Genomic DNA, 15,987 nt, shown 5'->3' with positions numbered 1-15,987 from the left:
CTACTTTATGCACTTCCTCTGTAATCCCTCCTGGAAATGTAAGAACTTTACCTCATGAACTTCCTCTGTAATCCCTCCTGGAAATGTAAGAATTTTAATTAATGCACTTCCTCTGTAAATCCTACTGGAAATGTAAGAATTCTACTTTGTGCACATCCCCTGTAATCCCTCCTGGAAATGTAAGAACTCTACTTTCTGCACTTTCTCAATAATCCATCCAGGAAATGTAAGGACTCTACTTTCTGCACTTCCTCTTTAATTACTCCTGGAAATGTAAGAACTTTACTTTGTGCACTTCCTCCGTAATCCCTCATGCAAATGTAAGGACTCTACTTTCTGCACTTCCTCTTTAATTACTACTGGAAATGTAAGAACTTTACTTTGTGCACTTCCTCTGTAAATACTCCTGGAAATTTAAGGATTCTACATACTGCACTTCCTCTTTAATTCCCCCTGGAAATGTAAGCACTTAACTTTATGCACTTCCTCTGTAAATACTCCTGGAAATGTAAGAACTTTACTTTCTGCACTTCCTCTTTAATTCCCCCTGGAAATGTAAGCACTTTACTTTATGCACTTCCTCTGTAAATACTCCTGGAAATGTAAGAACTCTACTTTGTGCACTTTCTCTGTAATCCCTCCTGGAAATGTAAGGACTCTACTTTATGCACTTCCTCTGTAAATACTCCTGGAAATGTAAGAACTTTACCTTTTGCACTTCCTCTGTAAATATTCCTGGAAATGTAAGAACTCTACTTTGTGCACTTTCTCTGTAATCCCTCCTGGAAATGTAAGAACTCTTCTTTGTGCACTTCCTCTTTAATTCCCCCTGGAAATGTAAGGACTCTACTTTCTGCACTTCCTCTTTAATTCCTCCTGGAAATGTAAGGACTCTACTTTCTGCACTTCCTCTTTAATTCCTCCTGGAAATGTAAGGACTCTACTTTGTGCACATCCCCTGTAATCCCTCCTGGAAATATAAGGACTCTACTTTCTGCACTGCCTCTTTAATTCCCCCTAAAAATGTAATAACTTTACTATATGCACTTCCTCTGTAATCCCTCCTGGAAATGTAAGAACTTTACTTTATGCACTTCCTCTGTAAATCCTCCTGGAAATGTAAGGACTCTACTTTCTGCACTTCCTCTGTAATCCCTCCTGGAAATGTAGGTACTCTACTTTGTGCACTTCCTCTGTAATCCCTCCTGGAAATGTAAGAACTCTACTTTGTGCACTTCCTCTGTAAATCCTCCTGGAAATGTAAGGACTCTACTTTCTGCACTTCCTCTGTAATCCCTCCTGGAAATGTAGGAACTCTACTTTGTGCACTTCCTCTGTAATCCCTCCTGGAAATGTAAGAACTCTATGCATTTCCTCTATAATTCCTTCTGGAAATGAAAGAACTTTACTTTATGCACTTCCTCTGTAAATCCTCCTGGAAATGTAAGAACTTTACTTTATGCACTTCCTCTGTAATCCCTCCTGGAAATGTAAGAACTTTACTTTAGGAACTTCCTCTGTAATCCCTCCTGGAAATGTAAGAACTCTACTTTATGCACTTCCTCTGTAAATCCTCCTGGAAATGTAAGAACTTTACTTTATGCACTTCCTCTGTAATCTCTCCTGGAAATGTAAGAACTTTACTTTTTGCACTTCCTCTGTAAATCCTCCTGGAAATGTAAGAACTCTACTTTGTGCACTTCCTCTGTCATCCCTCCTGGAAATGTAAGAATTTTACTTCATGCACTTCCTCTGTAAATCCTACTGGAAATGTAAGAACTCTACTTTGTGCACATCCCCTATAATCCCTCCTGGAAATGTAAGAACTCTACTTTGTGCACTTCCTCTGTAATCCCTACTGGAAATGTAAAAACTCTTTTTGCACTTCCTCTGTAAATACTCCTGGAAATGTAATAACTTTACTTTATGCACTTCTGCTGTCAATCCTCCTGGAAATGTAAGGACTCTACTTTCTGTACTTCCTCTATAAATCCTCCTGGAAATGTAAGGAATTTACTTTCTGCACTTCCTCTGTAATCCCTCTTGGAAATGTAAGAACTTTACTTTATGCACTTCCTCTGTAATCCCTCCTGGAAATGTAAGAACTCTACTTTGTGCATTTCCTCTATAATTCCTCCTGGAAAAGTAATTACTTTACTTTATGCACTTCCTCTGTAATCCCTCCTGGAAATGTAAGAACCTTACTTTATGCACTTCCTCTGTAATCCCTCCTGGAAATGTAATAACTCTACTTTATGCACTTCCTCTGTAATCCCTCCTGGAAATGTAAGGACTCTACTTTCTGCACTTCCTCTGTAATCCCTCCTGGAAATGTAAGGACTCTACTTTATGCACTTCCTCTGTAATCCCTCCTGGAAATGTAAGAACTTTACCTCATGAACTTCCTCTGTAATCCCTCCTGGAAATGTAAGAATTTTAATTAATGCACTTCCTCTGTAAATCCTACTGGAAATGTAAGAATTCTACTTTGTGCACATCCCCTGTAATCCCTCCTGGAAATGTAAGAACTCTACTTTCTGCACTTTCTCAATAATCCATCCAGGAAATGTAAGGACTCTACTTTCTGCACTTCCTCTTTAATTACTCCTGGAAATGTAAGAACTTTACTTTGTGCACTTCCTCCGTAATCCCTCATGCAAATGTAAGGACTCTACTTTCTGCACTTCCTCTTTAATTACTACTGGAAATGTAAGAACTTTACTTTGTGCACTTCCTCTGTAAATACTCCTGGAAATTTAAGGATTCTACATACTGCACTTCATCTTTAATTCCCCCTGGAAATGTAAGCACTTTACTTTATGCACTTCCTCTGTAAATACTCCTGGAAATGTAAGAACTTTACCTTTTGCACTTCCTCTGTAAATATTCCTGGAAATGTAAGAACTCTACTTTGTGCACTTTCTCTGTAATCCCTCCTGGAAATGTAAGAACTCTACTTTATGCACTTCCTCTTTAATTCCCCCTAGAAATGTAAGGACTCTACTTTCTGCACTTCCTCTTTAATTCCTCCTGGAAATGTAAGGACTCTACTTTGTGCACATCCCCTGTAATCCCTCCTGGAAATATAAGGACTCTACTTTCTGCACTGCCTCTTTAATTCCCCCTGAAAATGTAAGAACTTTACTTCATGCACTTCCTCTGTAATCCCTCCTGGAAATGTAAGGACTCTACTTTCTGCACTTCCTCTGTAATCCCTCCTGGAAATGTAAGAACTTTACTATATGCACTTCCTCTGTAATCCCTCCTGGAAATGTAAGAACTTTACTTTATGCACTTCCTCTGTAAATCCTCCTGGAAATGTAAGGACTCTACTTTCTGCACTTCCTCTGTAATCCCTCCTGGAAATGTAGGTACTCTACTTTGTGCACTTCCTCTGTAATCCCTCCTGGAAATGTAAGAACTCTACTTTGTGCACTTCCTCTGTAAATCCTCCTGGAAATGTAAGGACTCTACTTTCTGCACTTCCTCTGTAATCCCTCCTGGAAATGTAGGAACTCTACTTTGTGCACTTCCTCTGTAATCCCTCCTGGAAATGTAAGAACTCTATGCATTTCCTCTATAATTCCTCATGGAAATGAAAGAACTTTACTTTATGCACTTCCTCTGTAAATCCTCCTGGAAATGTAAGAACTTTACTTTATGCACTTCCTCTGTAATCCCTCCTGGAAATGTAAGAACTTTACTTTAGGAACTTCCTCTGTAATCCCTCCTGGAAATGTAAGAACTCTACTTTATGCACTTCCTCTGTAAATCCTCCTGGAAATGTAAGAACTTTACTTTATGCACTTCCTCTGTAATCTCTCCTGGAAATGTAAGAACTTTACTTTTTGCACTTCCTCTGTAAATCCTCCTGGAAATGTAAGAACTCTACTTTGTGCACTTCCTCTGTAATCCCTACTGGAAATGTAAAAACTCTTTTTGCACTTCCTCTGTAAATACTCCTGGAAATGTAATAACTTTACTTTATGCACTTCCGCTGTCAATCCTCCTGGAAATGTAAGGACTCTACTTTCTGTACTTCCTCTATAAATCCTCCTGGAAATGTAAGGACTCTACTTTCTGCACTTCCTCTGTAATCCCTCTTGGAAATGTAAGAACTTTACTTTATGCACTTCCTCTGTAATCCCTCCTGGAAATGTAAGAACTCTACTTTGTGCATTTCCTCTATAATTCCTCCTGGAAAAGTAATTACTTTACTTTATGCACTTCCTCTGTAATCCCTCCTGGAAATGTAAGAACCTTACTTTATGCACTTCCTCTGTAATCCCTCCTGGAAATGTAATAACTCTACTTTATGCACTTCCTCTGTAATCCCTCCTGGAAATGTAAGGACTCTACTTTCTGCACTTCCTCTGTAATCCCTCCTGGAAATGTAAGAACTCTACTTTATGCACTTCCTCTGTAATCCCTCCTGGAAATGTAAGAACTTTACTTTTTGCACTTCCTCAGTAAATCCTCCTGGAAATGTAAGAACTCTACTTTGTGCACTTCCTCTGTCATCCCTCCTGGAAATATAAGAATTTTACTTTATGCACTTCCTCAGTAAATCCTCCTGGAAATTTAAGAACTCTACTTTCTGCACTTCTCTCTGTAATCTCTCCTGGAAATGCAAGGACTCTACTTTATGCACTTCCTCTGTAAATACTCCTGGATATGTAAGGACTCTACTTTCTGCACTTCCTCTTTAATTCCCCCTGGTAATGTAAGAACTTAACTTTATGCACTTCCTCTGTAAATCCTCCTGGAATTGTAAGGACTCTACTTTGTGCACATACCCTGTAATCCCTCCTGGAAATGTAAGAACTTTACTTTATGCACTTCCTCTGTAATCCCTCCTGGAAATGTAAGAACTCTACTTTGTGCACTTCCTCTGTAATTCCTCCTGGAAATGTAAGCACTTTACTTTATGCACTTCCTCTGTAAACACTCCTGGAAATGTAAGAACTTTACTTTTTGCACTTCCTCTGTAAATATTCCTGGAAATGTAAGAACTCTACTATGTGCACTTTCTCTGTAATCCCTCCTGGAAATGTAAGGACTCTACTTTCTGCACTTCCTCTTTAATTCCCCCTGGAAATGTAAGGACTCTACTTTCTGCACTTCCTCTTTAATTCCTCCTGGAAATGTAAGGACTCTACTTTGTGCACTTCCTCTTTAATTCCTCCTGGAAATGTAAGGACTCTACTTTGTGCACATCCCCTGTAATCCCTCCTGGAAATATAAGGACTCTACTTTCTGCACTGCCTCTTTAATTCCCCCTGAAAATGTAAGAACTTTACTTTATGCACTTCCTCTGTAATCCCTCCTGGAAATGTAAGGACTCTACTTTCTGCACTTCCTCTGTAATCCCTCCTGGAAATGTAAGAACTTTACTATATGCACTTCCTCTGTAATCCCTCCTGGAAATGTAAGAACTTTACTTTATGCACTTCCTCCTTAAATCCTCCTGGAAATGTAAGGACTCTACTTTATGCATTTCCTCTATAATTCCTCCTGGAAATCTAAGAACTTTACTTTATGCACTTCCTCTGTAAATCCTCCTGGAAATGTAAGAACTTTACTTTGTGTACTTCCTCTGTAATCCCTCCTGGAAATATAAGAACTCGATGCATTTCCTCTATAATTCCTCCTGGAAATGAAAGAACTTTAGTTTATGCACTTCCTCTGTAAATCCTCCTGGAAATGTAAGAACTTTACTTCATGCACTTCCTCTGTAAATCCTACTGGAAATGTAAGAACTCTACTTTGTGCACATCCCCTGTAATCCCTCCTGGAAATGTAAGAACTCTACTTTCTGCACTTCCTCAATAATCCATCCAGGAAATGTAAGGACTCTACTTTCTGCACTTCCTCTTTAATTACTCCTGGAAATGTAAGAACTTTACTTTGTGCACTTCCTCTGTCATCCCTCCTGGGAATGTAAGAATTTTACTTCATGCACTTCCTCTGTAAATCCTACTGGAAATGTAAGAACTCTACTTTGTGCACTTCCCCTGTAATCCCTCCTGGAAATGTAAGGACTCTACTTTGTGCACTTCCTCTGTAATCCCTACTGGAAATGTAAAAACTCTTTGTGCACTTCCCCTGTAATCCCTCCTGGAAATGTAAGAACTTTACTTTTTGCACTTCCTCTGTAAATACTCCTGGAAATGTAAGGACTCTACTTTCTGTACTTCCTCTATAAATCCTCCTGGAAATGTAAGGACTCTACTTTCTGCACTTCCTCTGTAATCCCTCCTGGAAATGTAAGAACTCTACTTTGTGCATTTTCTCTATAATTCCTCCTGGAAAAGTAAGAACTTTACTTTATGCACTTCCTCTGTAATCCCTCCTGGAAATGTAAGAACCTTACTTTATGCACTTCCTCTGTAATCCCTCCTGGAAATGTAAGAACTCTACTTTATGCACTTCCTCTGTAATCCCTCCTGGAAATGTAAGGACTCTACTTTCTGCACTTCCTCTGTAATCCCTCCTGGAAATGTAAGGACTCTACTTTATGCACTTCCTCTGTAATCCCTCCTGGAAATGTAAGAACTTTCCTTTATGCATTTCCTCTGTAATCCCTCCTGGAAATGTAAGAACTCTACTTTGTGCACTTCCTCTGTAAATCCTCCTGGAATTGTAAGGACTCTACTTTGTGCACATCCCCTGTAATCCCTCCTAGAAATGTAAAAACTCTACTTTGTGCACTTCCTCTGTAATTCCTCCTGGAAATGTAAGAACTTTACTTTATGCACTTCCTTTGTAATCCCTCCTGGAAATGTAAGGACTCTACTTTATGCACTTCCTCTGTAATCCCTCCTGGAAATGTAAGAATTTTACTTTAGGCACTTCCTCTGTAAATCCTCCTGGAAATGTAAGGACTCTACTTTGTGCACTTCCTCTGTAATCCCTCCTGGAAATGTAAGGACTCTACTTTCTGCACTTACTCTTTAATTACTCCTGGAAATGTAAGAACTTTACTTTTTGCCATTCCTCTGTAAATACTCCTGGAAATGTAAGGACTCTACTTTATGCACTTCCTCTGTAATCCCTCCTGGAAATGTAAGAACTTTACTTTATGCACTTCCTCTGTAATCCCTCCTGGAAATGTAAGAACTTTACTTTATGCACTTCCTCTGTAATCCCTTCTGGAAATGTAAGGACTCTACTTTCTGCACTTCCTCTTTAATTCCTCATGGAAATGTTAGAACGTTGCAAATACCAGTTAGCCGTTATACCCATTATATTGGCGGCTCCTGCCTATCACTGTGCGCTCACCAGAGCTGCGATGTACAATTACTGTAGTTTGCATTAAACGGTTTTTATTGGTGAAAACAAGTTCTCAGCGATGCACAGGTTGGGAAGGGGATCACTTATTTATTGGTGGAATCCGCACTGTCAGAAGATTGTGGCACTTTGAGTATTTGGTGAGATTTTTACGTCTGTATTTATAAGACAAATCCAGGAGTGGAGCAATCCGAGGTAATGTTTTATGCATTTCTCACCCACTCCTGGTTTTGTCTTATAAATACAGAGGTGAAAATCTCACCAAATGCCAACTTGCTTTCTCTGGTGAACCTCCGTAACTGCATCTCTGCTGCTGTGTAATAGTCACAGGGCAGGGAGGGGTTAAACATCCAAGTATTTAATATCTATTGGAAATAAAGAGGTTTCCCCTCATTGATATCAGATAAAACAAATGACCAACCACAATCCTCTCTACCAAGACCAATATTACCAGACAGAAGGCAGAAATTCCAGCACACCGTGACCAGATCACATATTACCACCACATAGTGCCCAAATAATGCCACATACAATGCACAAATACCGCCACACCATGACCAAAGCACATAATACCACCACATAGTGATCAAATGCTACCAGATACAAGGTATAAATACTGACACACCATGAGACCACATATTACCACCACATAGTGACCGAATAATACCACATACAATGGACAAATATCGTCATGTCATGACCAAAGAACATAATGCCACCACATAGTGACAAATAATACTAAAATAATAAAAATGTAAAAAAGTTCTGTATATTGGGTCAGTGTACAGTTAATACAGTGATCACCAGTGACATTATACACAGGAGCTCTGTATATAGTGTACAGGTTATACAGTCATCACCAGTGACATTATACACAGAAGCTCTGTATATAGTGTCAGTGTACAGGAAATGCAATGATCACCATTGATATTATACACAGGAGCTCTGTATATAGTGTACAGGTAATACAGTGATCACCAGTGACATTATACACAGGAGCTCTGTATATAGTGTACAGGTTATACAGTCATCACCAGTGACATTATACACAGAAGCTCTGTATATAGTGTCAGTGTACAGGAAATGCAATGATCACCATTGATTATTATACACAGGAGCTCTGTATATAGTGTCAGTGCACAGGTAATTCAATGATCACCATTGATATTATACACAGGAGCTCTGTATATAGTGTACAGGTTATACAGTGATCACCATTGATATTATACACAGGAGCTCTGTATATAGTGTCAGTGTACAGGTAATGCAATGATCACCATTGATATTATACACAGGAGCTCTGTATATAGTGTACAGGTTATACAGTGATCACCACTGATATTATACACAGGAGCTCTGTATATAGTGTCAGTGTACAGGTAATACAGTGATCACCAGTGACTTTATACACAGGAGCTCTGTATATAGTGTACAGGTTATACAGTCATCACCAGTGACATTATACACAGGAGCTCTGTATATAGTGTCAGTGTGCATGTATAGGTAATACACATACTCACAAGTTCTTTAACTGCCGCAGACCGATATCACATCTTCTATGCAGGACTTATCTCTGCAGAAAATAACATAGTTAGCTATAACTGATCACTTCCAGAGCACAATCCACACTTTTCCCAAGATTTCTACACTACATGAAATGACAAAAAAGCAACATAGTGCGGCACTACACAGTAACAGTGCTCCAGTGTCATTCTGTGCCTGCTCATCTGTCAGCAGACATATTTGTCTGATGGCAAAGATCTAAGAGAGATGAAGACAGAAGACCTATGGATTACGTTGTAGTGAGGATTTTTCTTCATTAAAGATGGGAGTCCCTAAATGTGTTTTATTTTTAAAAAAAAAAAATTTCTGTCTTCTTTCTTCGGAAATGTAAGAACTCTACTTTATGCACTTCCTCTGTAATCCCTCCTGGAAATGTAAGAACTTTACTTTTTGCACTTCCTCTGTAAATCCTCCTAGAAATGTAAGAACTCTACTTTGTGCACTTCCTCTGTCATCCCTCCTGGAAATATAAGAATTTTACTTTATGCACTTCCTCTGTAAATCCTCCTGGAAATGTAAGAACTCTACTTTCTGCACTTCTCTCTGTAATCCCTCCTGGAAATGCAAGGACTCTACTTTCTGCACTTCCTCTTTAATTCCCCCTGGAAATATAAGAACTTTAATTTATGCACTTCCTCTGTAAATCCTCCTGGAAATGTAAGAACTTTACTTTAGGAACTTCCTCTGTAATCCCTCTTGGAAATGTAAGAACTTTCCTTTATGCACTTCCTCTGTAATCCCTCCTGGAAATGTAAGAACTCTACTTTATGCACTTCCTCTGTAAATCCTCCTGGAAATGAAAGAACTTTACGTTATGCACTTCCTCTGTAATCCCTCCTGGAAATGTAAGAACTTTTACTTTATGCACTTCCTCTGTAAATCCTCCTGGAAATGTAAGAACTCTACTTTATGCACTTCCTCTGTAATCCCTCCTGGAAATGTAAGGACTCTACTTTCTGCACTTCCTCTGTAATCCCTCCTGGAAATGTAAGGACTCTACTTTATGCACTTCCTCTGTAATCCCTCCTGGAAATGTGAGAACTTTCCTTTATGCATTTCCTCTGTAATCCCTCCTGGAAATGTAAGAACTCTACTTTGTGCACTTCCTCTGTAAATCCTCCTGGAATTGTAAGGACTCTACTTTGTGCACATCCCCTGTAATCCCTCCTAGAAATGTAAAAACTCTACTTTGTGCACTTCCTCTGTAATTCCTCCTGGAAATGTAAGAACTTTACTTTATGCACTTCCTTTGTAATCCCTCCTGGAAATGTAAGGACTCTACTTTATGCACTTCCTCTGTAATCCCTCCTGGAAATGTAAGAATTTTACTTTAGGCACTTCCTCTGTAAATCCTCCTGGAAATGTAAGGACTCTACTTTGTGCACTTCCTCTGTAATCCCTCCTGGAAATGTAAGGACTCTACTTTCTGCACTTACTCTTTAATTACTCCTGGAAATGTAAGAACTTTACTTTTTGCACTTCCTCTGTAAATACTCCTGGAAATGTAAGGACTCTACTTTATGCACTTCCTCTGTAATCCCTCCTGGAAATGTAAGAACTTTACTTTATGCACTTCCTCTGTAATCCCTCCTGGAAATGTAAGAACTTTACTTTATGCACTTCCTCTGTAATCCCTTCTGGAAATGTAAGGACTCTACTTTCTGCACTTCCTCTTTAATTCCTCATGGAAATGTTAGAACGTTGCAAATACCAGTTAGCCGTTATACCCATTATATTGGCGGCTCCTGCCTATCACTGTGCGCTCACCAGAGCTGCGATGTACAATTACTGTAGTTTGCATTAAACGGTTTTTATTGGTGAAAACAAGTTCTCAGCGATGCACAGGTTGGGAAGGGGATCACTTATTTATTGGTGGAATCCGCACTGTCAGAAGATTGTGGCACTTTGAGTATTTGGTGAGATTTTTACGTCTGTATTTATAAGACAAATCCAGGAGTGGAGCAATCCGAGGTAATGTTTTATGCATTTCTCACCCACTCCTGGTTTTGTCTTATAAATACAGAGGTGAAAATCTCACCAAATGCCAACTTGCTTTCTCTGGTGAACCTCCGTAACTGCATCTCTGCTGCTGTGTAATAGTCACAGGGCAGGGAGGGGTTAAACATCCAAGTATTTAATATCTATTGGAAATAAAGAGGTTTCCCCTCATTGATATCAGATAAAACAAATGACCAACCACAATCCTCTCTACCAAGACCAATATTACCAGACAGAAGGCAGAAATTCCAGCACACCGTGACCAGATCACATATTACCACCACATAGTGCCCAAATAATGCCACATACAATGCACAAATACCGCCACACCATGACCAAAGCACATAATACCACCACATAGTGATCAAATGCTACCAGATACAAGGTATAAATACTGACACACCATGAGACCACATATTACCACCACATAGTGACCGAATAATACCACATACAATGGACAAATATCGTCATGTCATGACCAAAGAACATAATGCCACCACATAGTGACAAATAATACTAAAATAATAAAAATGTAAAAAAGTTCTGTATATTGGGTCAGTGTACAGTTAATACAGTGATCACCAGTGACATTATACACAGGAGCTCTGTATATAGTGTACAGGTTATACAGTCATCACCAGTGACATTATACACAGAAGCTCTGTATATAGTGTCAGTGTACAGGAAATGCAATGATCACCATTGATATTATACACAGGAGCTCTGTATATAGTGTACAGGTAATACAGTGATCACCAGTGACATTATACACAGGAGCTCTGTATATAGTGTACAGGTTATACAGTCATCACCAGTGACATTATACACAGAAGCTCTGTATATAGTGTCAGTGTACAGGAAATGCAATGATCACCATTGATTATTATACACAGGAGCTCTGTATATAGTGTCAGTGCACAGGTAATTCAATGATCACCATTGATATTATACACAGGAGCTCTGTATATAGTGTACAGGTTATACAGTGATCACCATTGATATTATACACAGGAGCTCTGTATATAGTGTCAGTGTACAGGTAATGCAATGATCACCATTGATATTATACACAGGAGCTCTGTATATAGTGTACAGGTTATACAGTGATCACCACTGATATTATACACAGGAGCTCTGTATATAGTGTCAGTGTACAGGTAATACAGTGATCACCAGTGACTTTATACACAGGAGCTCTGTATATAGTGTACAGGTTATACAGTCATCACCAGTGACATTATACACAGGAGCTCTGTATATAGTGTCAGTGTGCATGTATAGGTAATACACATACTCACAAGTTCTTTAACTGCCGCAGACCGATATCACATCTTCTATGCAGGACTTATCTCTGCAGAAAATAACATAGTTAGCTATAACTGATCACTTCCAGAGCACAATCCACACTTTTCCCAAGATTTCTACACTACATGAAATGACAAAAAAGCAACATAGTGCGGCACTACACAGTAACAGTGCTCCAGTGTCATTCTGTGCCTGCTCATCTGTCAGCAGACATATTTGTCTGATGGCAAAGATCTAAGAGAGATGAAGACAGAAGACCTATGGATTACGTTGTAGTGAGGATTTTTCTTCATTAAAGATGGGAGTCCCTAAATGTGTTTTATTTTTAAAAAAAAAAAATTTCTGTCTTCTTTCTTCGGAAATGTAAGAACTCTACTTTATGCACTTCCTCTGTAATCCCTCCTGGAAATGTAAGAACTTTACTTTTTGCACTTCCTCTGTAAATCCTCCTAGAAATGTAAGAACTCTACTTTGTGCACTTCCTCTGTCATCCCTCCTGGAAATATAAGAATTTTACTTTATGCACTTCCTCTGTAAATCCTCCTGGAAATGTAAGAACTCTACTTTCTGCACTTCTCTCTGTAATCCCTCCTGGAAATGCAAGGACTCTACTTTCTGCACTTCCTCTTTAATTCCCCCTGGAAATATAAGAACTTTAATTTATGCACTTCCTCTGTAAATCCTCCTGGAAATGTAAGAACTTTACTTTAGGAACTTCCTCTGTAATCCCTCTTGGAAATGTAAGAACTTTCCTTTATGCACTTCCTCTGTAATCCCTCCTGGAAATGTAAGAACTCTACTTTATGCACTTCCTCTGTAAATCCTCCTGGAAATGAAAGAACTTTACGTTATGCACTTCCTCTGTAATCCCTCCTGGAAATGTAAGAACTTTTACTTTATGCACTTCCTCTGTAAATCCTCCTGGAAATGTAAGAACTCTACTTTGTGCACTTCCTCTGTCATCCCTCCTGGAAATGTAAGAATTTTACTTCATGCACTTCCTCTGTAAATCCTACTGGAAATGTAAGAACTCTACTTTGTGCACATCCCCTGTAATCCCTCCTGGAAATGTAAGGACTCTACTTTGTGCTCTTCCTCAATAATCCATCCAGGAAATGTAAGGACTCTACTTTCTGCACTTCCTCTGTAATCCCTCCTGGAAATGTAAGAACTTTACTTTATGCACTTCCTCTGTAATCCCTCCTGGAAATGTAAGAACTCTACTTTATGCACTTCCTCTGTAATCCCTCCTGGAAATGTAAGGACTCTACTTTGTGCTCTTCCTCAATAATCCATCCAGGAAATGTAAGGACTCTACTTTCTGCACTTCCTCTGTAATCCCTCCTGGAAATGTAAGAACTTTACTTTATGCACTTCCTCTGTAATCCCTCCTGGAAATGTAAGAACTCTACTTTATGCACTTCCTCTGTAATCCCTCCTGGAAATATAAGAACTTTATGCACTTCCTCTGTAAATCCTCCTGGAAATGTAAGGACTCTACTTTGTGCACTTCCTCTTTAATTCCCCCTGGAAATGTAAGAACTTTACTTTCTGCACTTCCTCTGTAATCCCTCCTGGAAATGTAAGAACTCTACTTTGTGCAGTTCCTCTGTAAATCCTCCTGGAAATGTAAGGACTCTACTTTGTGCACTTCCTCTGTAATCCCTCCTGGAAATGTAAGGACTCTACTTTGTGCTCTTCCTCAATAATCCATCCAGGAAATGTAAGGACTCTACTTTCTGCACTTCCTCTGTAATCCCTCCTGGAAATGTAAGAACTTTACTTTATGCACTTCCTCTGTAATCCCTCCTGGAAATGTAAGAACTCTACTTTATGCACTTCCTCTGTAATCCCTCCTGGAAATATAAGAACTTTATGCACTTCCTCTGTAAATCCTCCTGGAAATGTAAGGACTCTACTTTGTGCACTTCCTCTTTAATTCCCCCTGGAAATGTAAGAACTTTACTTTCTGCACTTCCTCTGTAATCCCTCCTGGAAATGTAAGAACTCTACTTTGTGCAGTTCCTCTGTAAATCCTTCTGGAAATGTAAGGACTCTACTTTGTGCACTTCCTCTGTAATTCCTCCTGGAAATGTAAGAACTCTACTTTATGCATTTTCTCTATAATTCCTCCTGGAAATGTAAGAACTTTACTTTATGCACTTCCTCTGTAAATCCTCCTGGAAATGTAAGAACTTTACTTTATGCACTTCCTCTGTAATCCCTCCTGGAAATGTAAGAACTTTACTTTAGGAACTTCCTCTGTAATCCCTCCTGGAAATGTAAGAACTTTACTTTATGAACTTCCTCTGTAAGCCCTCTTGGAAATGTAAGAACTTTCCATTATGCACTTCCTCTGTAAATCCTCCTGGAAATGTAAAAACTCTACTTTGTGCACTTCCTCTGTCATCCCTCCTGGAAATGTAAGAATTTTACTTTATGCACTTCCTCTGTAAATCCTCCTGGAAATGTAAGAACTCTACTTTGTGCACATCCCCTGTAATCCCTCCTGGAAATGTAAGAACTCTACTTTGTGCACTTCCTCTGTAATCCCTCCTGGAAATGTAAGGACTCTACTTTCTGCACTTCCTCTGTAATCCCTCCTGGAAATGTAAGGACTCTACTTTCTGCACTTCCTCTGTAAATCCTCCTGGAAATGTAAGGACTCTTCTTTGTGCACTTCCTCTTTAATTCCCCCTGGAAATGTAAGAACTTTACTTTGTGCATTTCCTCTGTAATCCCTCCTGGAAATGTAAGAACTCTACTTTGTGCACTTCCTCTGTAATCCCTCCTGGAAATGTAAGAACTCTACTTTGTGCACTTCCTCTGTAATCCCTCCTGGAAATGTAAGAACTCTACTTTGTGCACTTCCTCTGTAATCCCTCCTGGAGATGTAAGAACTCTATTTTGTGCACTTCCTCTGTAATCCCTCCTGGAAATGTAAGAACTTTACTTTCTGCACTTCCTCTGTAACCCCTCCTGGAAATGTAAGAACTCTACTTTGTTAACTTTCTCTGTAATCCCTCCTGGAAATGTAAGAACTCTACTTTATGCACTTCCTCTGTAATCCCTCCTGGAAATGTAAGAGCTTTCCTTTATGCATTTCCTCAGTAATCCCTCCTGGAAATGCAAGAACTTTACTTTTTGCACTTCCTCTGTAAATCCTCCTAGAAAGGTAAGAACTCTACTTTGTACACTTCCTCTGTCATCCCTCCTGGAAATGTAAGAATTTTACTTCATGCACTTCCTCTGTAAATCCTCCTGGAAATGTAAGAACTCTACTTTGTGCACATCTCCTATAACCCCTCCTGGAAATGTAAGGACTCTACTTCATGCACTTCCTCTGTAATCCCTCCTGGAAATGTAAGAACTTTACCTCATGAACTTCCTCTGTAATCCCTCGTGAAAATGTAAGAACTCTACTTTATGCATTTCCTCTATAATTCCTCCTGGAAATGTAAGAACTTTACTTTATGCACTTCCTCTGTAATCCCTCCTGGAAATGTAACAACCTTACTTTAGGAACTTCCTCTGTAATCCCTCCTGGAAATGTAAGAACTTTCCTTTATGCACTTCCTCTGTAATCCCTCTTGGAAATGTAAGAACTTTCCTTTATGCACTTCCTCTGTAATCCCTCCTGGAATTGTAAGAACTCTACTTTAAGCACTTCCTCTTTAAATCCTCCTGGAAATGTAAGAACTTTACTTTATGCACTTCCTCTTTAATTCCCCCTGGAAATGTAAGAACTTTACTTTATGCACTTCCTCTGTAAATCCTCCTGGAAATGTAAGAACTTTATGCACTTCCTCTGTAAATCCTCCTGGAAATGTA

Source organism: Phyllobates terribilis, unplaced genomic scaffold, assembly GCF_046119375.1.
Source record: "Phyllobates terribilis strain yellow unplaced genomic scaffold, ASM4611937v1 Scaffold_201__1_contigs__length_3545014, whole genome shotgun sequence".
In the NCBI taxonomy this organism is placed as follows: Eukaryota; Metazoa; Chordata; class Amphibia; order Anura; family Dendrobatidae; genus Phyllobates; species Phyllobates terribilis.
This window is presented reverse-complemented; position numbering follows the sequence as displayed.